Consider the following 24,948-nt stretch of genomic DNA (forward strand, 5'->3'; position numbering starts at 1 on the left):
TCTGCAGATCAGAGATTTGGACATGACACTGACTTTACCAGTTTGCAAATTCTGGGGCCTCTGAAAAGCCTTGGGTGACTAGCAATGAGTTCAGTGTTGGGTAATAGAATTACCCGGAGGCGTCTTCATTTATTATTTGGTGTGTCAACTGGGATAATTCAAAGTATGAGTTCAAAATCGTTGACAAACAAGATCTGAATACAGTTTCTCCATGTAGCTTAGACTTCTTCACAGCATGGAAGCATAAAAGTAGTTGAGCTAGTAGGTGGGTGAAGGATCCAAGAATGAGTGTTCTAAGAAGTATGCATATGGCCTTTTATGACCTAGCTTCAGAATTCACACAGAACTACTTCAGCCAAAGGCTATGGGTTGAAGCAATCACAAGCTGGTCTGACTTTAGGGGAAAAAACACAGTATTTATAGCCATTAACCATGTATCTTCTTCTTCAAGGGAAGACCAGTTGTCAGCAGTAGACTCAGGATTTGAACACAGTTTGTTAATGTTACATATGCATTTTTTCTCATCTTCCTTGTCATTATACTCTTTTTGTGAGAAAGGATCAAAGTGTAAGCGTTGTAAGTCACTCCTCAATTATCTTACTGTATATAACAATAAATAGGATATGGTACAAAAGGAACTCAAAAAGTAGTTCAAAGAAAATATAAGTTTTCATGTTCAGGGTATAAAAAAAACATGCAAATATGAATAAGATTTGGAGCAATAGTTTAAAAAACTAAGTCTTCTTATTTTATAAAAGGAGCCAAGATAATCGTCTACCAATCACTCTTTAAACCTCCTCCTTAGGTCTGCTCTCAAAGTTGATGTAGCCATCTATGAGATTACTTTGGACTTCAGAAGAAAAAATGGAAGAAGAAAAAGTTCAGGGAAATGGACAATAGAGCAATCTTAAAGGTAACTACTATAAAAATAGATGGTTCGTTACTTGAAAAACGAGGATATGGTTCAAATTTTCAGTTTCACTAGTCCATTGATGCCAAGAATAAGATTTAAGTAATTATAAATGTGCTGTATTTAAAATGATCTTGTAGGGATGTTGCATGAAGAAATGCTATGTTACTGGTTTCTTGGTTCAGAAAAATATTTAACTGGAGCAGCTTAAGTTGGGTAATTGTAGTATTTCTAATCTTTTTAATAACCCGTGAAAACAGTTTCTGTTGAAAATCAGGGTTTTGACATTGAGTTAGATTTTATTTATATTTTGAAAATTTAAGGACTCTTGAATCTCCTTAAGTAAATTGTAATTTAATGCAATTTCAGTAACACTCAGCAGTGTAGTTATGTCTTGATTGAAGTCATTATAAAGGAAATGTAATCACATCCTGATGATCTTCCTCACATTTCATTTGAATTAAGGATTAATTGATTTTATTGTGATTACCTTTCAGAAGAAAGAGTATCATCTACATGCTACCTATATTATTGTCTAAGCAACAGCTAGGTGTTCAATTTGCATGTTTATTATCTTTGAGCATATACAAATGTAATATGAAATAATAATATGTTTGCAAAATTATGTACTTAAAATATATGCAAATTATGTATTTAAAATATATTAAATAATAACATTTAAAATAGTGATTTGTTTTTTGTTATATGGTAATGTCATTCCTTGAAACTGATCTCACTGAACTATATGAAAGATACTACCAGTTAGTTATTGGAAAGTGTAAGCTAGAATTATTGTTTTTCTCAAATTTTGTGAACAGCAATGATCTCTAACAGACATGCTGGGAGTCTTGATACTACAACCTTAAACTGGAATTGGTATAAGAAAATTATCTGGAGAATGTTAATTGTGTATTCACCAAGAGTTTCATATTACAATTGCTATTAACCCTACCTGATGTTTTCATGCAAATAAATACTTAAAAAGTCAGTTTATGGTAAGAGAGACTTTCCCGGAACTAGTTACTTTCTTATTCCATTTCTCCCCGATCTTCTCTTGTTTAGGTCATATCTCCTGGGTTTCTACCACAGCTCTTTATATTTTCTTCTCCTTCTCCTGTCTTTGGACATGCATCCTGTCTTACTGATCTCTGTTCCCACCAAGCACTTCTTATCCTTGAATAAGCCATCCTTGGTTATAGGACCACCCAGATAATTCTAAGCAAGATACTAGCATACACGTGTTTCCCCTATTTTGCACTCACAACCTTCAAATAACACAACTGCTTCCTCTGTCTCTGTCTTGGAGTAAGAATATAGACTCACAACTTTTAAAAACTAAGAGCAACAAACACTTCACTGTAAGGATGAAAAAACTATAGTGGGCAATGATTATGAGAAAAATAATAGTCAGAATGGACAACCTCCATAGTATGTGTCATGTGAGCACCCAATAGTTACCCTCCTAATAGTTCCTCTACTTGATGAAGAAAAGTGATAGAAGAAAATCGAACAGCTTCATTCTCTTGATTTCTTGTATTCCATCATAAATATACAGTCCTTCATTTCTGTTAAATAGGAAACCAATGATGATACTGCTTACTGAAAACCATCTGTCCATGTTCATCTATATCAACAAACTCTGGCCAATTTGCATTAGTACAAGCTGTTATTTCTGTCTTTGCCAATGTTTAACAATGTCAGGTGCTTTTACCTCTTCTCAAGGCAGCATATTATACGAAATTCTCAATGACATATCTGATTTTCTGGAAACATAATATTTTTATTCTTCATAGGGTTCAAAATGAATTACAAATTCTGTGAGCAGTAAAATCTGTGGACTGAAATTGTTTCAATTTAATATATAAATAATCTTATAATGGTTATCACATAACTAAAATATTTATATTTCAATTAACTTTATACTAACACTTTGCATTCCTTTATTTTAATCAATCAAAAAGGAGGTATTACCTGTCCAAAGAAAGCTTAGCCATGCATTATGCATTCAGTCTCCAGCAAAGAATTCACAAAGCAGTAAGTTTTGGATGTTAAAATGGGATATGAAAAAAATAAAAACAACTGTTTATTCATAATTGAAACTTTTTAAATCCTTAGTTTCAAGTGTTTCAGGATTGATACTGCCAAATGCGAAGATATTTGAATGAAAATTGTCTACTAGGATACCAGGCTAGAACTTCAATTTAAAGAATAAAATACTATGGTGAGTGAAAATTAAGATTTGTTTTCCCTAAAAAGAACTAATCTTTCAAATCAGTGATTAAAATTTGGAATTGCATAACTATTTTTTAATTAAAAAGTCTGTGGAAACATATTATTTCAGCTTATGAAAGTTCAATTCTAAAAGGACTGAACTGCAAAGCAAGGAAACAAAACATCAGATTTTTTTTTCCTTTGGTTTATTTAAGCAGAATTTACCTCTGTGACTCATATAGTTAGTGTTATAATTATGTACAGATATATATTCATTCCTCGAACCATCTAAAAAATTCCCTAAATGGAAGTCATTTTAGATTAAACATAATCTTAATGATCAAGTTAGCTTTTCATATTTAATGCACATTAGACTTATATTTTACCAAATATCCTTTTGAAAGCCTGTTTTCTGTATTTTTATTCTATGAATCAGGCAGAAATAAATGCTGAACAATAAAAAGACATGCACTTTCTCTCCCTCCTTTTCTTTATAACCATTTTCTTCTGTGATTAATTATTTGCTATAAGGGTTGGAAACATAGATAATTAAAACAAGAATTACTGATATCTCTTTCCCTAACCCCCAGTTGCCACTATATTCACTGCTCCAATCTCTTCTGATTCCTCCACATTTGTTTATAATCTTACTGAGCTGTGAGTCAATGTGAAATTTCACATACCACCTACCTACCATGTTCTGGTTCACAATGTTGTGAACATGTTGCTGGTTCTCCATATATTTAAAAATTTTGATTTTCAAAAATATTTAAAGTAGAGTATCTACAATACAACCTGAGACATAACTGTTCCTTTTTTTTTTTTTTACAAATACATGCAGCATAGTAAAAGTAATATTGTATTTAATTGCAAGTATTTATTGTGGTGGGATTACTCACTGCCTACCATGCTTCCAGACCACCTTCCTCACCAGTCTGTTCCAGAATCAAGACATACACAGGTGGCTGATTGTGAATGTTGTTCCAACTCTGGGGTGCTCCATTTGATGCAATCAGATTACCTCAGGCATGCACTTCTATTGATCACTGGCACATTCCCTTTTAAAATGAGACATGAAATCCTACAGACATCTATCTAAATTCTGTACAATATATTTTTTTTCCTTGGAGTGCAAATCCTTAACGCAGCATTTTACAGGCACAGAGGAGATTGCAATGCAGTAGACAAATTAAAAATCAAAACAAAAGACTTTTATTTCTTAGCTGTACCTTTTGTCACATAATAAATACCATGAATCCACTTATTCCTTTGCATTTTATTTTTGTACTCTAAAAAAATATATTATTACCACCATTACCCTGCCTTTTTTTCTTAATGATGTCCTTCTTCTCTAGTACAAGTGCTGAAAAGCATTATTGATTCCTTAATACCTTTCCAGGAAAACTCTGCTGGAATATTAAATGACAGCTATTAAAGATGAATAATTAATAATGATTATTGTTAATCTGAAAGAGATGAAGCACACATTTGGTGTAGGGAGTTGCATGTTGATGGTACATCATTACCTAAATAGTTGAGGGTTTCTTTTTTTTTTTTAAATTTTGGTTTGGTTTTTATAAAGTAATTGGCAACAAGAATGGAAGCTGTTGCATTCATTTGAAGTATACTATTTTAAATAAAATATATTTATATTGTTTTCAGGGAAGCAGACATTTGTGATGACACTGGCTCTGGCTGGAGACATTCTGTTCACAGTATTCTCATCCCGAGAATTATATATAGGAAAATCTATCAATATACTCTATCTTCTCCTCCCTCCCTTTAAACACAATTTTATGATGCTGGATTTTTAACATTTGTGGTAAATTAGTCTCGCAAAATTATTTTTCATTTATTTCTTGAGAAAACATACCCCAAAATATCAATATCGATTTTTTTCTTTAATGCACTAGGTTTTTACATTTTCTTTTTTTTTTCTTTTAGGTTTATGTAGACCATGCATTTGTATTTTCAATCAATTTTTAATTTTTTTTTAGGAAATAAAAAAGAAATCGTTGTGTTAAATTCATTATTCTTTTCAATTGTTAGTGGATTCTGTTTGACTTTGGCATTAATAGGTTGATTGTTTCATTTTCAGTGCCATTTATATATGAGTTTTAGCTGAGATCTCTGAGGAGCTCTTCCCTTTGAGGAGATGAAATTAATGACACAGGACATTGTAGGAATGTATCATTGCTATTATCCTCGACAAAGCTCCTCAGTATTGAAAAATAAAGTGTTGTTTTTTTTTTTTACTCTGAATTGAATACCATCACACAGATATATTTATATATTTAAAAAAAGGGAGCACCAAAAACTTAAGTATACAAAGAGTTACATGCACACTTCTGTTAATAATGTTAATGTAGTTTGCGTCTTATAACAATCTACACAGCCCCCAGCTTCAGAGCTCCTTTAATATACTATATTAATAGTAAAGTTTTCTTCTGAAAGAGGGGGTCTTGGTGCTTCTATTTATGCATTCTTATTGCAAAAACAAATTGTAAATATGTAAAGAGGAAAGGAACAAATATTTTTTAGCATCTACTGCAAGCCAGACATTGTCCCAAGTACTTTGGAGAGACCATTGTCTATATTTTTGGAGAATTCATCCAATGGAAGCTAATATTTTTAAATTGTGAAAGACACTTCGATTTGCCTTTTCAAATTCATCTCCCACATTTCACCATCCCGTCTGATTTATACAGATGTTGACCTTTACGGATAAGAAGGCTCCTGGGTCCTCTGACTTCTAATTGGTCCTCATCCAGGGAGCTCTAGCAGGAGATCTAAAGGATAAAGCATGAGGTCAGGATATTAATTCCCCTCCCTTCTTCCCTGGAAGTAGCTGAGTCCTTCACTCACTGATAGGAACAAAACACAGAGTCTATAGGATGTTTTAATTTTGATTTTGAGACCTAGTGGTAGTAAGGAAGTGACTGTTAGGAAGTGACTGGTTATTTCACTATCTTTTGTGATATCTCTCCCTCTCTTCAGCATACCCACACTTTTGTAAATAAACTCTCCTTGAATTATCCTAATCTTAGCATACTGTTGGTTTCTGTTGGGACCTGAATTATGTATCCACTATCCAGTCAAAAAAGCTTAACTGATATGTTATTTTCCACATTTGTGGAATTGAAAAATTTCTCCCAAATTTCTGTAAGTGTTAAGGGTCTTGATTTTCTTTTATCTCTGTCTCTGGATTGTTGCTTTTGCTAAATTAATTAATTTTATTAATTACATTTTATTAGCTTTTCCTGGATGTTGTGTCTCACTGCATTAACTGAGTATAGTCTCTCACTTGACTTACATGTAATAATTTACACACATACCCAGATATACATACATAAACATGTAAAGACATTTGTGCTTGTAAAACTTACTGAAGATCAGAGAGATGAATGCATAAAAAAGATGTCATAGTTACGGAAACAACTGTGATTTGAATATTAAAGATTCTTCTTCATGTAAACTTCTTTATCCCATTACTGGAAATTTTGACTCTTGTTATTGGTATTCCAAACTCATGCTACCAATCTCCTGCCAGTCTTCTTTAATCCTTCATATTTTCTGTGTTCTTCTAATATAATCTCAAATATCTTCCTCCTTCTATTTCAGAACTTCAAGGTATCCTCTCTGTCTTACACAGAGAAATTAATGTTCCCATTCTGCATATCTGTATTTGCCATTTTTTAAACAAATTGAATATATCTTCTGTGCAACAGAATCTACTTTCCTAAAAAAAGACTGCCTTGCAAATTGTATACATGTAGTATTCTGTGATATATATGATATGCGTATGCATGATACATAGTTGTATTCATGAGTGTGTACATATATGTATGTGTGTGTTATTATCTTCCATCAACTGATTACTTAATTCTATAATAAAAGAGGGCATCTTACTTTGAGACAATAAATAAAATCTGTTTTGAAAATGTGTTTGCCTTCTTTAGTTGAATTCTATCTGAATTTCCAACAGGAGATATTAAAACACCAGAAAGTAGAAGAAGGACTAAATAGTCTTTCAAGAAATAGAAGCAATTCCCAGAAAGGGTGTAGGCTCCATCTGGCAACAGGATTCTCAAAGAATAAGGAGAGAATATTGGGCCATGGGCATTCAGCCTCCTACCAAGTCCTCTGGATTGGTTCTGTTCTCAGGTAGTCTTTCTTCAAAATGTTGGAAAGTATGGTGTCTTAGTCTGTTTGGACTGCCATAAAGAATTACCACAGAATGAATGGATTCAACAGCAGAAGTTTATTTGCTTACAGTTCTGAAGCCTAGAAGTCCAAGATCAGGGTATTAGCAGATTTGGTTTCTTCTGATACATGTCCCCTTGTCTTGCAGGTGGTCACCTTCTTGCCATATCCTTACATGGTTTTCTGTAGCTCCATAAGCTAATTTTCTCTTCTTATAAGAACACCATTCATATTGGGTTAGGGTTCACCCATATTATCTCATTTTACTTTGATAACTGTTTTAAAGGCCTGATCTCCAAATGTGGTGTATTTGGACTACAAAATATGAATTCTTGGTGGACACAATTTAGACCATAATAAATTATGGCAATTCATTCCTACAGATATTGATGTTTTCTGGTCATTTTGAATCAAGTCTTGATGATAAATTCCAATAGCTTAGCTTGGTTGCTCATCTTTGAACCAATTACTATATTTGGGAGGTCATGTGCTAACCTGGATAATCAGGGAATGGATATTTTCCTATTGAGCAATATAGACTAAAAGGAGGGGAGAAGATTTAAAAGGAAAATAATCAGATTATCATAAAATGCATAGATTACAGTAGGCTAGGCAAATATAAACAGCAAATGTCTACTAGAAACCATCCCAATCATTGCTCAGAATCCATATATATTCTAATTCCCATAGCACACTTTAAAAAATTATCTTGTATAATTAATATAAGTATTTCACATACATTTTTATAATATATTATACTTTCATCCCCAGAGCAGAACTTCCACAATTTCATCCATTCTTCTAGATACAGCTACTCATGTTCAAAAACCTAAAACTAGATGATAAATTTAACCAATCTCAGCATGTTCAACATTCAAAGGCAGACTTAAAAATAAACTATCTGAAGGTCACTTGGGTGGCCCATTGGCTGGCAGTCTGCCTTCAGCTCAGGTCATGATCCCAAAGTCTTAGGATCCAGCCCTAAGTTGGGCTTCCTGCTCAGTGCTCAGTGAAAAGTTTGCTTCTCCCTACCTCTCTGCCCTTACCCCTAGTCTCTCAAATAAATAAATAAATAAATAAATAAATAAATAAATTTTTTAACAAAATTTAAAAAATTAAAAATAAGCTATGTGAAGTGAAGTCTTCCATTTGTCAAATAGAAGGGAAAGTCACACTGAAAGATCACTTTTTCCTAGTGCAGACTATATCCTCCTTGAATTCCTTGCCTGTTGGAGAAATTTATTTCTTGGTCAGCTAGTGTAACAGCCCTTGAGTCTGCTCTGAGATTTGCCACCTGTCTTTGGTTTTCATTGTTATATTTTCAAAAGGTAAAGGTAAGTTTTCCTTCCTGACAACTGCCATACTGTAGTAACCAAAAAGTTTCTGATTCTAGTCCTGTAATTGGTCTTAGAGGTTGAGTAATAATAGCCTTTTGTTGACCAGACTTGTGGTTTCTCTTAAAATTCAACACCTTAAAAATGAGAAGATCTGACTGTTTGATTTCTTTTTTCCCCATTGTTTACATGAACTTTATTTTCGTCTGTCCTAGGGAGTTGTGAAATATAAGGCCAGAAGCCGGGTACACCTAATCTTTTCTTACCTCTTACTGCTTCCCAGAAGCTGGCTCTATAAAGTTTGGATAATTGTCATCTTGTCAGGCATGGGTGTAAGGTTACCAGAATGAACTAGTAAGGAGGAAGAGGACCACATTTCCCCGGATCCCAATTTTGTTTTTAGTTGTATCTATGTCCTCTCTGACTTTCCTTATATGCAATCTTTAGTTTACAATGGAGAATTCAGCTTTCCCACCCCTTAAGCTACATGGTTATCAGATTTCCATATGCTCTCTTGGCAGGCATATATTTTTTTCCTTTTACAAACAGTCTGATATTTTCTAATAGACATATTAGAACATCTTTATAAGGAAGAACAAGATCTGATATCTAAACATTAGTAGGTGACTGTTTAATAAGCTTTTTTATTTCATAGGTAATGTCAACTTCTTAATTGAAAATAAGAGACGATGTTCTGTCTTAGATCCCACTTCAATTAATTAATCTAATTCCACATGCTAGAATCTATCACTTGCAATACCTATTACCAGGTACAACTAACTGACTCTTTCAGAAACATGTTAGAAATCCTACTAAAATAACTTAATGATTAGTGTATAACTCTGTGTGCTGGGAAATATTTAACAACTAGCTCTCAAAAAAAGAAAACAGTGGCAATATGTGCTATATAAATTTATTATGGTTTACTAATGTAAAGATACATAGCATACAACTGACAAATGACAAAATATGTTGTTATTGTAAATTCTATATAGTCAATTTATTTCCAGAGATAATTTTTGTTAATTTTTGCTAAACCCATAAATCCATAGCTAGTTGGTTGCAGTTAATCAATTAGTATAGTCCCAATATAAATCTTTGGTTGCTATTTTAATTTATGTGAATGTGGGGATGCCTGGGTGGCTCAGCGGTTGAGTGTCTGCTGTCAGCTCAGGGTGTGATCCTAGGGTCCTGGAACGGAGTCCCGCATCGGGCTCCCTGCATAGAGCCTGCTCCTCTCTCTGCCTGTGTCTCTGTCTCTCTCTGTGTGTCTCTCATGAATAAATAAATAAAATCTTAAAAAAAATTATGTGAATGTGTAAGGTGAAAGTAAAATTTTAAAAGAACTATTTTGGACCTTTAATCATTCATCAATGACAAGAACAGCCCTCCACTGAATCTTATGATGATAATTTTTGAATATTGAATGTTATAGAAAAACATTTCTATAATATGTTGGGGCTTTTCACAATGTAATCGTTAAAAACACAATTTTGAGTATAATTTGCATTAGTAACATATCCATCATTATTTTATTAACTCTAGATGTTATAAAATAATAAATCAAACCCTGATTTACAGTATTTTCCTATCTCTATGATGTGAATACCTTCTTCATGACAGAATTACAAGCTACAACCTGAGGTTCTAAACATGAAGTTGGAAAGAAATACACATTTGTTTACATTATGCACATTATAAAGTATCACTATACCAATGCAAATGACATAAATAATTTTAGTAGCATAGATAACAGGAAAAGGTAGTATAATAATTAGGAAGTGTTGCTCTGAGAAATTAACTTTATAAAATATAATTTACTTAATTATAAATAACATACTCTTAATAGTTGATTTTTCAATAATCACATTACAAAACTCCTAAAAGTTTAATAGTTGAATATTATAAGCTGATATGAAGCAGCTCCAGAATACACAGTGAATCATTACTAGTTTTAGGAACATAAAGTAAACTAATCTTGTGAGCAATTTATTTCTCTCATCTAGGACACAGAACTAAAATCATGTTTGGGTTGGGCTACATGTCTGTATTTGGGCCAGTTAGTCACAACCAGATGTGTGGAATACATTGGTCAGATATAGGTTGTGAACCAACTTCTGAAATTTGAGGATTGACCAAGTCATCCAAACCTTATTGGCTGAGACTTACAAATATGTTATCCCCCACAAGAAAGTTAAGAAAAGAGATATTGAACATTTACTGCATGATACTTTCCAAAAATATAGTATACTGATAAAGTAAAATATTACTTAGTGTTGAGAATAATATTCATTGAATATTTATTATATATTAAACACTGTGCTAAATACTTTTTATACATTATCTTAGTGGACAAAATAACTACTTTGTCATTCATATTATTATTTCTCTACAATTTAAGATATGATTAAGTCTCCAGGAATATCTTTATATTTAAGATCACATAGCACATATTTGTTAGAATCTGGATTCCTATCTCGTATTGACTTCAGAATTTACATTTCATGTATAGAATTTTATACATTTAGTGAACCCCATTTTCTCAATATCAAAAGTTTATCTATTTTTCCCCTGGCTCTTTTGCTTATGATCTAATAAGACATTTTAGCTTCAGGGGAGGTTGCCTATTGTCTTGCATGTGGGAATAAGTGGAAAGTACACTCAGCTAAGATAAAAAGAAGTAGATCATGGCACTAATTTAGGAAGCCTTTTCAAAATATTTATTTATTTATTATTTATGATAGACATAGAGAGAGAGAGAGGCAGAGACACAGGAGGAGGGAGAAGCAGGCTCCATGCCAGGAGCCTGATGCAGGACTCGATTCCGGGACTCCAGGATCGCGCCCTGGGCCAAAGGCAGGCGCTAAACCGCTGAGACACCCAGGGATCCCCAGGAAGCCTTTTTTATAAGGCAATGACCTTGGATAATAAATAGCAAGTTAAAAAAAACACATGAATAAGTATGTTTGGATAGTGTAACTAGGAAGAGATGACTAGAGCTGCACACTGCAAGTAATGGACTAAAGCTAGGGATGCATGCAAAAGACGACTAGAAAAATCGAGGAAAAAGAAATTTTAAAATCACCATTTTGTCTTTATTATAGGTCTATTTGGCTCAATTAAGCTTTTCTTCCCAAGTCCACATACTCTTGGAAAGACAGAGAACTTTATTAAATTTATTTCTGATATTTTAGATCCTTCTTTAGCTAGGAACTACCCTGTTACTCTTAAATATCATATGGATTCCCAGTCATCTGTTGCAATCTATTTAGATTTTTTAAAAAATAAATTACCAATATTTTATATGTAATACAAGTTCAGAGTAGTAAAAAAAAAAAAACAGCTCAATAAATATAAGCAAATTAATGAATTAATGAAGTCAGTTATTCTCAAAATAAGATAATCACTGAGGAATCTTGCCATATAGGACAACTACTCTTAAACATGAGGGCCAAATGCTTCCATGGGGCCAATTAGTTTCTATAAGCAGAAGTTTCTTTCCAACACTCTCCAACTGTGATACTGTTATATGTAGCCCTGAGTGTGACCTACAAGTCAGTTCTTTATTCTGTTACTCTCTCCAATTTTTAATAAAATGCTCAATATTGTCTGAGGGAAGAACTTGGAGACTAGGAATCAAGATACTGATACTACTGTCCTAGTCTACTAATTACAATTATAGAATCTTAGGTAACTAAATGTTTTGTGATATATATTACCACAGATGAAATATAATTAATAACATATTTGAGAACATGAGATATTATGGAAAGAGTATCAGATAAAGATGAAAAGCATCTAAAAGAAAGTATGGAAAAAATCAAAAGTCACCAGAAGAGAGCATGGGGGGAGCAAAGTTTACTGATTCTTTTTAATAATTACTCTTTAAATATCATAAGCCTATTTATTAAAATTAATGATCTGAATAACAAATTTATTCTGATCTATCTACCTCGTGGAGATTCCCATATCTATCTTTTCAATTTTTAATTTAGGAAATGTTCTTTACTTGCCCCTGCTTCAGTGTGGGTTCACTCCAATACAAAATAAATTAATAAAATGACAGAGTGGACCCAAGGCTTTTAAAAATCTCTTCTAGTTCTAACATTGTAGTTCTTCTAGATATCACTTTTAACACCTGATAGTTAATATTTCAACTAATGGCATCAGTAGGACAAATTTATTTTTAAAACTACCCTTCAGGAGAAAGGTGTAGTATTTTATTTTTTAACACGTGAAATCAGTCTGGACATAGAAACAGCCTTGCCACTAGAAAATATTCTAACAAATGATCTAAACATTAATTTTCTGCTCTGATACATACTAATCTTTATTTGGATCTATGGTATAGAAGACACTTTTTTTACACTGAATATGTCACCAAAAAATAGAATAGTTTATGTTAAATGTAGTTAGGAAATACATAGTGACTCACAATGTATTTGAAACAAAGATTTTATGAAGCTTAGCCTCTGGCTAATAAAAACATTTCTTCCCTTCTGATAATGTCAGACTAGATAGTCAATCTTTGCACACATACTGAGTCTGACTATAAAAATGAATTATCCCAAGTGAAAATCCTCTAAATGCTTACTTACCTATATATGGTGAAAATTCTCAAGCAAGCAAAATTGCAAAGAAAGCCTTAGGGGGAAGGACGGAGCATCAACATTGCAATGAAATCTACAGTTTACCACTTCCAAGTCAGATCATGTAGCAGGACTTACATAAGCCTGTTATGTTTAAAATTATTTCTTGAACTTGCTTGTATGTTTTAAACATTGAAATAATCAATACTGTTCTACCTATAAATTTTGGACATAATTAAACTACCCCAATAGCACAATGTTTGGATGGGAGCTTTCCCTTTTCCAATGTACTCTTAGGATGTTTTTCACTTGTATTTGAAAACAGGAACCACTTGACTTAGAATTCCCTGCTTGATATTGTAAAGAATTTACTTTGATTTAAGTTTTTTAAGACTTAAAATGTTCCACACTGTCACCTCTAATTATGGTAACATGTGGGCAATGAAGCATAACAGGGCATCCAACTTAACTAGGTATGACATACTGGTCCCAAAATACCTCAAATTTGATATAATACCTCCTTTTCCTTTTTTATCATAAATATCTTATTTCACTTTCTCATAATTTTTATATTCTTTTCTTTCTAGATTTAGTAATACAGAAGAAATACTATGTTCTAACGTTTAGTGGCACAAGTTCTCAGGCCTTGAAATAATTAATAAATAGGATAATATATCCTTAAATATGTAGATGCATTTAAATATATTTATTAACACAGGCATTTAGTAGGACCACATTTACACACTGCCTTCCAAGTGTGGAATGCTGTACTTTGCAGCAGCCTAGTTTTGACCTTAATTAACTATGCTCTGGGAAGCCAGTCACTACATTTTACTGGAATGGTGAGATTAAAATTATTCCAGCATGAGATAGTGTTCATCTGCACATACCTCTTATCCTCAAGTCTTTGGTAAAGAAATGTTTGTTTGTTTGTTTGTTTTTTGATCAAAACTCCTTATATAGATCTATTATTATGTATTTCCCAATGTTTATATTATTGTACTGACCAACTGCTTATCCAACATTCCTTCACAGAGATGTTTCTGAAGGGAAGCAAAAAATGCCACCCCAAAATATGCCACTTTGGCTTATTGGTTATTTTGAATTAAAACTATTAAGAAACAGCAGGTACAAGGACACTCTGAGACTCCTTTGTCTCCTTGAAAGCAGGGATGAGAAGGTGACATAAATAAGCCTTATGAGTTCCTCACTAATTTATGACCCTAAATCTGAACATTTTTGTCTTGTCAATTCCTCATAAAATTATTCAGTCTCTATAATGTAAACAAGCTGCCTGTATTGGTTCCTTCTTTGAGCCTGATGTTTTTGGGGCCCCTGTACATACAATTTTTTTTTTCCTCTTTGTTAATCTATCTTAGGGCACCTGGGTGGTTCAGTGGTTGAGCGTCTGCCTTTGGCTCAGGTTATGTTCCCAGTATCCCAGAATCGAGTCCCACATCAGGTTCCCATGGGGAGCCTGTTTCTTCCTCTACCAATGTCTCTGTCTTTCTCTCTGTGTCTCTCATGAATAAAGAAATAAAATCTTTAAAAAAAATCTTTCTTACATTTAATTATTATACCAATTAAAGAACCTAGAAGGTAAGAAAGAAAAAGTTTGGGGCACCTGAGTAGCTCAGTCGGTTAGACATCAGACTCTTGATTTCAGCTCAGGTCATGATCTCAGTGTCGTGAGATAGAGCCCTGCATCATGCTCTGTGTTGAGCAAGGAGTCTGCTTGAGATTTTCTCTCTCCTTCTCCCTCTACCCCTTCTCCCCACTGGCCTTCACTCTCTGTTTCTCATAAATAAATAAATAGAATCTTGAAGAAGGAGAAGAGGAGGAAGAAAAAGAAGAGGAAGAAGAAGAAGAAGACGAAGAAGAAGAAGAAGAAGAAGAAGAAGAAGAAGAAGAAGAAGAAGAAGAAGAAGAAGAAGAAGAAGAAAAATAAAAGTCTCTACTCCACTGCTCTAAACTTCCTGTCTTCATGATGTATTCTTTCATTCAGGTGTTTCTGTTTTTCCCTTTTGATTTTGAGATTCAGATCTGTCATTCACAACCCTGAGAGACAACCATGAAGTTATTTTCTTTTAGATAAAGTAGTTAAGATCTATTCCAAATAGACACTTGGGGAAAAAGCAGACATTATATTTTTACTAGGGCCAATTTAAGAATTTGTTAATTTTGTTAAATTGTTAAAAAAAAAAGTTAAGAAGATGCTAAGACATTATAGAAGGAATTTTAACTGTCCTGGAATATTACTTTATATACACACCCACAAGAAATGATAACCCATGTAAATTTCGCAATGTCAAGCTTATGTGAACTTGTAGATTTCTCTCAGTAGAAAAGAAAACCCCAAAGATTAGTTTATTATTATGTAAGATATTAACAGGTTTTGTATTTTACCCCTTTAATCTTTTATATTTTTCCCCTAAAATATCTTTCAATGCAGTTCTACAAAATGTTTTTCGAACCAGTTTTACCTTCTGATTCTTTCATTAATTAATGAGTTGAAAGCAAACTTTAAATGCTTATATCATGTTCTCAGGAAAGTCATATTTTTAACTTTCTGGAAAAAATACTTTGACAATTCCATTAATTATGGTAACTACAATCAATTGAATCTTTTGCTCTATTTCTCACTTTACATATAAATGTGAGATCAGATCTACTACTCTGAAAGAAAATGAAAATACAAAGTCATGTTGAATGCATAAAATCGTGAATACATGGAACACATGGACTGGGACTAGCACTTTAGTATTTTTTATTTAATTTTTATTTTTCAGGAAACTGAGACACAGAAGAAGTTAAATGATCAAGTATAGCACCACATGAATAATAACTGACTAGAGCCTAAGAACAAACCAAGCGATAAGGAAGATAACTGACCTAAGACATAGGTGGAAAACAAAAATAACTGGAGTGCCCTCAAGATGATGCAGTCTCCCAGAAATGAGACAAACCTGAATGTACATTTGGAATAGATTCATACCCATTATTTTGACATAAGTAAAAGTTTAGGAAAAGGTGTTCTTTTTTAAAAAATATTTTATTCATTTATTCATGAAAGACACAGAGAGAGAGGGAGGCAGAGACATAGGGAGAGGGAGAAGCAGGCTCCATGCAGGGATCCCAATGTGGGACTCCATTCCGGGGCTCCAGGATCATGCCCTGAGCCAAAGGCAGATGCTTAACCGCTGAGCCACCCAGGCATCCCTAGGAAAGGTTTCTTAAATTTGTCTTGTATTCACTGTCTACTACCTGTACAAATGTAAGAAAAGAGAAAGAAAATAAAATATAGGCTACAGGATTAAAACATTTCATAATGCATCCAATTCCATAGTTATTTTTCTGAGATAAATACATAGTACTTTCTTTAAGAATTTTCTCTTAGATTCAAATTATCGACTAATGTCCTGCTGAAATAGTGGAAAATTTCTAACTCTTAGTTCTGTATCAGGTAACAGATAAAGAAACGTGATTGTACATGAAGCATTTTAAAACTTGAATTGGGGAACCTGGGTGGTGCAGTCCATTAAGTGTCTGACTTCTGGCTTCTGTTCAGGTTGTGATCTCAGGGTCACAATTGTGGGGTCCTGTGCTCTGTGCTCAGTGGGGAGTCTGCTTGAGATTTTCTCTCCCTGTCCCTCTGCCTCTCCTGCTCATGTTCTCTCTTTCTCTAAAATATATAACTAAATCTTTTAAAAAAAAATTTTATTAAACACTATAACATATCTACTTAGTTCAATCAATGTTTGTGAAGTGACTGCTTAGGCAGGTAAACTGATTAGGAGGAAGTCGAAAAAAATGCCAAAAATCTGGTGACTTCATTCAAGTCGCCACATAAAAATCAAAGTAAAATATAAGGGATAAAATATGGTGAGTTATAAAGAAACATTTATAAATAAAATATTTTATGTAAATGGAATGCTATGGAATCTGAGTAAATAAAAAATGGCTTTATCTTCAAAATAACTGTAAGAGAATATATGATTTCTACTAAACATTAAGTGTTTATTAAATTTATACTACAAATGATGCTGTATAACATTGCTCAGTAAACATAATTCCTTTAGTTCTACCTTTCTATTTCTAAAACTACCAACCCTTTCATTTGATCGGTGTTCTTGTCCAATGGCTCTCATTTAAGACAATATGCCTCCAATGAACAACTATTGGGATATGCTACTATATGGGGGATACAGGTGCAGCCACCACCTTTAGAGATCTCAAGACTAACTGAATAGAAGCCACAGACAAAAAGCTTTCTGAGTAAATAATCAGTTCTCAACACTACATCACTCTCAGTAAAAACCAGGTATAACTTCATTAAGTATAACCTCCTTTATTTTGGTGGAAATACGGAAATCAGGTGACTAGTACATTTCTTCTGAATCTTTTACTCATAAAAATAATTTTATTAGAAATGCTCACAACATAAACTGTTTAATTTTTCTACTGGGAATAATTTCTGACCCAAAATGTTTCTTTTTTTTTTGAAAAAGGGGATTTATTTATTAAACCCAAAATGTTTCTTAAGTGAGGTTTTATATTTATCTCCCAATATACCTCAAGCACTTTCAAGCATAAATACCCCACAAATACAATAGTAATTGTATGGATAGCAGGTTTATAATTTTTATTTTCAACAGAAAATACTTTACTTAATTCACCTGATAGAGAATAACAATACTAAAGAAAAAAAAAAAACACATTTCACTTTATATTCAAGTAGTTAAAACTAATTAACTTACTCTCAAAATGATGAAATAAAACAATAATCTTGCAGTGTATAAGACCCAATGATATACATGTATTAAAGATAAGTCTTAAAATTTTGTCTAAATACTCTTAGTTTTAATATTTATTTATTTCAGACAGAGAAAGGGAGAGTGAGAGGCAGGGCAGAGAGAGAGAGAAACTCAAGCAGACTCCACACTGAGGACCCCTACGTGGAACTCACTGCAGGGCTTGATCTCACAACCCAGAGATCATGATCTGAGCTGAGACCAAGTCAGAGACTCAACCAACTGTGCCACCCAGGCATCCCTTGTCAAAATATTCTTATTAGCCAGTTTAAAGTTAAAATCTGTCAAAGCCCAAATTATGCCACTGTAGAGGATCCAATACAATGTGTCTGATCAGGTAGTCATGAAGGTTTATGACAAATAGTATAAAATGAAGCAGATCAAGTGTGAAGTATAAGGAAATGATCTAATGCCCTTAAGTGTTGACAAATTTCAAAGACTTAGAGATTACAAAATTAGAAAGGGGCTAATGAGTGGTGTGAGAGGCAGTAAGACCCTCAAGAGTCACTACACAAAAAATAGAATTACTTCACAAAAGCAAAATGGATATTTCCTAGAAGTTATGATGCCATCTGCAACTGCTCTAACTAGTGCATGAATGACTTCCTAAGGAAAAAGAGATCAATCTTTTCTCTACCTTTCTCTGAACATGACAGTCAATGGTGTTCACGTGTCCAAGTGATGTAGTAGGGTAGATAAATTAAACTTTTAATGATAGGATATTCCTGAAACACCTACCCTACTGCAAGAAAAAAACATAGCAAATATGAGCCAGGTTGCTGGTGTCGAGATTGAACATGCCTGTGCAAAGACCTACCGTGGCCACACACACCTCTTGCTCATTCATTTCCATAGGTATGAAGCTACTACTATGTTCATGAAGGGTAGTAGGCGTTGGAGATAAAATGGTAGAAAAGATAGATGTTGTCCCTATGGTCACACACACTTTACTTAAATAAAATATATAGAAGTAAACAAGCAACACAACAAATAGCAGCAGTGCTTCAGTGAAAAAAACACTGTAGTAGCACATTTAGGAAAAAATAATTTTCTATGGAGGATTTTGGGAGGCATATTTATTACACAAATAATTACTCATCACATGAAACACATTTAATTATGCACTTATAACAAGCTATACATTCATATTCTGTAATTTACATATTATATAAACTTATTTCCATTATTCTCATAATATGAGTTTATCTCACTGTAGAGTCCTATTGCTCTCATTATAAAGAAGAAAAGAAAAATCCATACATACATATGCATATGCATATTTGTGTTTGTATAATAACTTAGTTTTTACCAATTGTTTAAAAACAATGTTACAGTCAATTCCAGTTTTCTCTCAAAGCTAGCCAAGATTAATTGCTCCTGCTCAAAAATCATAAGTAGATTTAAAATCTTAAGCAAGCCTAGGATGTACCTTCATGAATTTTTGTTTAAGAAAATCAATATTGAATGCCAAAAATAGAATGCTTCTTGGAAAATAATTGAAAGAAGGTAATTCATTTTGTAACAGAGAAAATCAGCACCTGATGGAGATAAAGTGATTGTTATATGCATGAGTTAAAAGACTTAATTGTATTCTGGATCGTATATCAGAAAAATTTTCCTTTTTTTTTTTTTTTTTTGGTTATCATCCTGGTGTGCCCCTTGGATGACAAAAGCATAATTTACACATGCTTCATGGTGACCAAATACATTTATAACTTGTAAATATGATCACTTTTCACAACATTACAAAGGGTTTGTATGTAAGGTCCTCATTAATTTCACCAGGACTCTTAATGTCAACTTAGGTAAAATTCATTAGAAAAAAACATATTTTAGGAAAATTGAGTAGATGAACAAAGACTACCACATATTTAAGGAAAATAAGAACAGATGAAAGCTGTTCCTGAGAAATGGAGTAAGGAGAGTTTGAGTCAGTGACAGATGGAGAAGGAGGGAAAAAAAATATGACATCTGTTAAAGCAGATTTGGAAGAGTCATTTACACACCATGGACAAACCGCAACTTATTCCTGGAAAGTGCTTGCTGCCGAGGTTGTGATAATTTTTGGTTATGAATAGATTTAGTTATTGATCAATGAGATTGCTTATTTTCTTTGGATTTCTAAAAAAAATATTTATACAAGCAAAGTCCATTTGCTTCATGGTATTAAATCAGCCTAAGGACGTTTGGAGGCCAGTACTCTTTCAGACAAGGGTATTCTGGAAGGCAGATGTTTTTAGGATCATCACCTCATCGAATGAGACAAATTGTGTATATTTATGCCTTACTCTTGGGGAATTGATTTATATATATATATTTTTCTGATCTGAAAGGCTCCTAGAAATATACCAAATTAATTAGCATCATTTTAATTTTTATATTCATCTAAATTGAAATTCTGTTTTACCTCAAATAAGGTATCTTATTCTCTTATCTATTGCCTGTATTTCTTCATCCTGTCAAGAGTTCTTGCCATTCTGTGTGTAAAAAAGAGATTCTGCAACTCCCTTGACTCTGTCCCCAAGTGTTAAAAGAATCTTTCCTTATCTGCTGAATAACCCTTAGTTTCTCTGGTCACTGCATTTTCATTTTCTCATTCTTCTCATTAAATTTCTATCCTCTTTTTTTACAAAGGTGGGCATCTTTAAAATATCTTCTCCATGGAATGAAAAGTAGTCACAAACTAGAAACAGAATGTAAAATAATGATCACAAAATATTTTATGATTTTTCAGTTTTTTTCTGGACTTCTATAGAAAAAAAATTCAAATGCATTTAGGAAAGAGAAAAAGCAATGGGCTTTGGTATATCTTTCAATCTGAGCGGATTTCAAGACTGAGGGAGAACAGGCAGTAAAGAAGAGAAAATAAACTTTTAGAGAAGGACAATAAATGCAAAAAATAAATTATCAAAAATAAAAAAAAAGAACTTAATGTTTTGCTTAAAAGGATTCCCATTAAAGGAACTTACATCAGAATGGACATGAATAAAGCTGAAATAAAATTAAAATCAACAATAAGATATTAGAGCTGGAAAACCTTTAAAGAATCTTTAATGAAAATCCCATTATAGAGATGAAAAACAAGCCCAAACTCAAAAAGTTTAACTGATTTGACTAAGGTCATGTCACTGTGAAAATTTAGATACAGGTTCATTTCTAAGACAGTGCTTCTCCCACTGAGATTAATAAAAGTAAGAGAGCAAAAGAAAAGTAGAAGATAAAAAAATATATCTTAGATCTTTGCTTTACCTAGAGGCCCTGATTCATTTGGTCTAGGATGGAATCCTATCTTATACCCTTGACTGACAATAAAGAACCTTAGAAAGGAAGAAAATAAGATGTGAGCTGAAGTGTAGAAAAGAAAATGGGTAGAAAAGGAGAGGTGAACTTGTTTTTGATAGTTTCCCCTAATGTGTATATTTCTCTCTCCGCAACCAATGATGGCTGAGTCTACATCAGAGTTCAGGTATTTCTCCATTCTTTGGGGAGGTTTATTTCAAAATATGTTCAAGAGATTATCACATGAAAATCATCTGGCAGGGATCATATTTCCAAGATTGTCTCAATATAACTTGACCAAAATCTCTATGGATAGGGCACCTTTTACCAGCTCTGCTGTGACCCTTCACTAACCGTATCATTTGTAGAACTGTCTCCTTGAGTGCAAGGAGGGCATGCTGCTTTACTTCGTATGTGAGATACTTAATGCCGACCCTGAACTTACTAGATACTCCATAAATGTGATAGGTAAATGGTTAAATTGAATGAACAATTATGAATAATAAAACTTACTAAATTTCAATGTTTAATAAATTAATTTGTATACATGTCAATTACTGGATATGAATGTTTTTGCTTTTGTTCGTTCTTAAATAAATTGTTGGCTTTTGCATTTTTCTAAGAAATACCAGTTACTGTTCTGGACTCTAGAATCAGAAGGAAGTCATTTTGGGCACATAAAAATGACATAATACTTTTAAGATGTCAAGAATGCATGTTTTGTTTTGTTTTTTTTAATCACTGTAATGTGTTAAATCAGAAATCTCCAACAAAAGTATCTAAGAGATTTTAATAATCAAAATAAAATACTAATGATTATGTGACTGAAGCTTTAATGTATCTAAAGACTGAAATAAACTTGAAACAGTTCAGTTTCTGTATACCTTTTGCTTTTTCCAAGAAGTTTTTTTTTTTTTGCAGAATAGTCACTAGGCTGCAGAGATAACCCACATAGACGACGTTATTAATATGCAATCTTCCTTCCCAAAACAGTTTACATATGCAATATACAGCATCTGGACCTTGTAATTGAATTTTTGAAGTTCGCTGTGGTTTGGGAGCTGCATATGGGTCAGTAATCATTATCCAGACACCATCGTTCATGGTACACATATAATTAATCAACTCATTAATTATGGAAAAAGAGTCTCAGGGAAGTCTAGCACACCTATTTCTTAAACAAATATTTTACCCTTGAGCGGCAAAAGTAGCATCTCCATTACCCATTGCCTTAGATTACTTCTAGTGATTTATTTAGGGAGCTTTTAGAACAAGGTCCATAACAAGAGTCAATATAAAAATCTTTCAGACACAGGACCCATCATCTATATCCACAGAATTTAATCACTTTCTGGTTAAATCTCTGCTTTGGATCTTTATCTTCTGAAGTTAATGTCAATAACACTTTATTTTTAATGTAACTATATTCAGCCAACTGTAGGAGAAACAAATCATGCTCTTTTTTATTTGTAGTTTTAGTAGATGGTTGCCAGGGTAAAATTGATAATTAGGGAAAGTAAAATGTTTCTCAGCATTTTTTTCCTATTACACATTAGCAAGCCCAGGTTGTTTAATGAAGATACTTTATGGATGCATAAGGGGGAAAAAAGTCTGTAAATATATTTTCTCACTTTCTTGGCTCATTAGCTAACCTGACCTAACCATTTTCTTTCGCTATTTGTCAATCCTACTTTTTGCTATTTTTTCCCCTACTCGTAGCAATTCATCTTCATGATGCTCTGGCTTACGTTATGACCTACAAAACTCCTTGTGGAGAGACATACAGCATTAATATGAAAAAGAGGCTAATTGCATAAGATAAATGCCAATCCTAAAATAATAATAAAATATAATCGGATATAGCTCAAGGTAGAGACAGGAAGGATTGTTTAATCGAGTTGTTGTGAAATGTATGGGGAGCTTAAAGAAGACGAACAGCTGTTTGCTATCTTCACTGAAGCTAGAAATAACTTCAGCTTAAAATGAGAGACATGAAGAAGAGATTTCGGTCTGTAGATTTCTAATGAGATTTCTAGGCAGAGAAACACACAGTCCATAGAATTTTATTTCTGGTTAGATGCAGAGAAACAGGAGATAATTTAGGGACTATTCAATTTAGAGATAGGAGGAAAGATCAATTGATGTTTTAAGGTTCCTTTTTTTTTTTTAATACCGCATTGTACTGACTTCTCTGCGCCTCACTTTTCAATCTCTGAGCCCCTTTGCTTTGAAATCATAAAATTCCACACTGACCAAGGCTTAAACTCCTAGCCATCTGGGCCAAGGCCAGGCAGCATATATGCAATAGCCAACACAAAGCTGACCTCCAGAGGTTTTAGAACTGTCACATCTATCTCACAATTTAATCCAGTTTTAAATGATTTTGGTGGAGAATTGGCCATTGGAGATTTGCTTCTTACTTATTACCCAGACCCTAAAAACCTCTCTGCTACCAATGAGGCATATTCCCAACTATCAAATTGGTTCCTGCATCTCTGCTCTATGGTCCCTTGGGACTTTTTCTCCATCCTGTTACGTAAATGAACATGGGACAGTGTGATAAGTGGTGTGACCTAAAGCTGGGAGGTTATAGGTGGAAGAAAGTATCCAGGCAAAGGAAACATTTCATTTTTTTAAAAAATATTTTATTTATTTATTCATGAAAGAGAGAGAGAGGGGCAGAGACATAGGAAGAGGGAGAAGCGGGCTCCATGCAGGGAGCCAGATGTGGGACTCAATCCTGGGACTCCATGAGCCAAAGGCAGATGCTCAACTGCTGAGCCACCCAGGCATCCCCAAAGGAAACATTTCAAATGAAATCAATGGAAAATCGACGGAATGTCTCAAGGTTGTTTTGCATGGATACAAGGAGGAAAGAAGAGGAAACAGACCACAAAAATTCAGAATGTTAAAGAGTTTTATGCATGGTTTTCAAACACATTTCAGCTATGGATATCTTTTTTTCAAAAGAAAACTATTGGGGAAGTTTTATATGGAAATCAGATCAACACAGAGGTGCAATTCCTCTGGAGAATCCATAGGGAATCTGGAGCTTCTACTAAACCTCAGCAATGCTTTTGAAATAGTTTCATGAAGCCTTTTTCTGTTCACATGCCAAGATTTCAAACCATAGCCCTCGATGCTAGAGGCAAGTTTTGAAATAGCAAAAGTGTATAATCAGATATACATTCTCACCTTTATATATAGCAATATATGGCTGTTTAGACCTTACAAATATAGACCATCAGTACCCCCCTCATGTCCCCTGCCTTAAACCAATGACCATCAAATGCCACAGGGTGCCAGTAAGGTCAGGACGAAAAGAAAGCAAGTGGTCCTAATATCCTAATTACAATAGCGTGGGAGAGAAGTACCACTCACTCCAAGCCCAAGTATTTGGAAAATTGAATTAGCCAGTATAAGATTTTTTTTAATATATTATTTATTTATTCATGAGAGACACAGAGAGAGAGGGAGGCAGAGACACAGGCAGAGGGAGAAGCAGGCTCCATGCAGGGAGCCCGACATGGGACTCGATCCTGGGTCTCCAGGATCAGGGCCTGGGCTAAAGGCGGCACTAAACCGCTGAGCCACCCGGGCTGCTCCCCCAG

At 33.6% G+C, this 24,948-nt stretch overlaps 1 long non-coding RNA gene across 2 annotated transcripts; it reads left to right on the plus strand.

Moving 5' to 3' along the window:
- The first annotated feature begins 347 nt into the window (after window positions 1-347).
- LOC102153121 lies at window positions 348-16,356 on the plus strand. 2 transcript variants are annotated; one of them, XR_005357321.1, is made up of 4 exons: window positions 348-576; window positions 806-913; window positions 3,026-3,131; window positions 16,037-16,356. It is a non-coding gene; the product is annotated as an uncharacterized LOC102153121 (long non-coding RNA). The 2 variants fall into 2 exon arrangements; XR_005357320.1 differs by lacking the exon at window positions 16,037-16,356 and adding an exon at window positions 4,784-5,062.
- Window positions 16,357-24,948: the final 8,592 nt, after the last annotated feature.

The sequence above is a fragment of the Canis lupus genome, chromosome 3, assembly GCF_011100685.1.
Source record: "Canis lupus familiaris isolate Mischka breed German Shepherd chromosome 3, alternate assembly UU_Cfam_GSD_1.0, whole genome shotgun sequence".
NCBI lineage: Eukaryota > Metazoa > Chordata > Mammalia > Carnivora > Canidae > Canis > Canis lupus.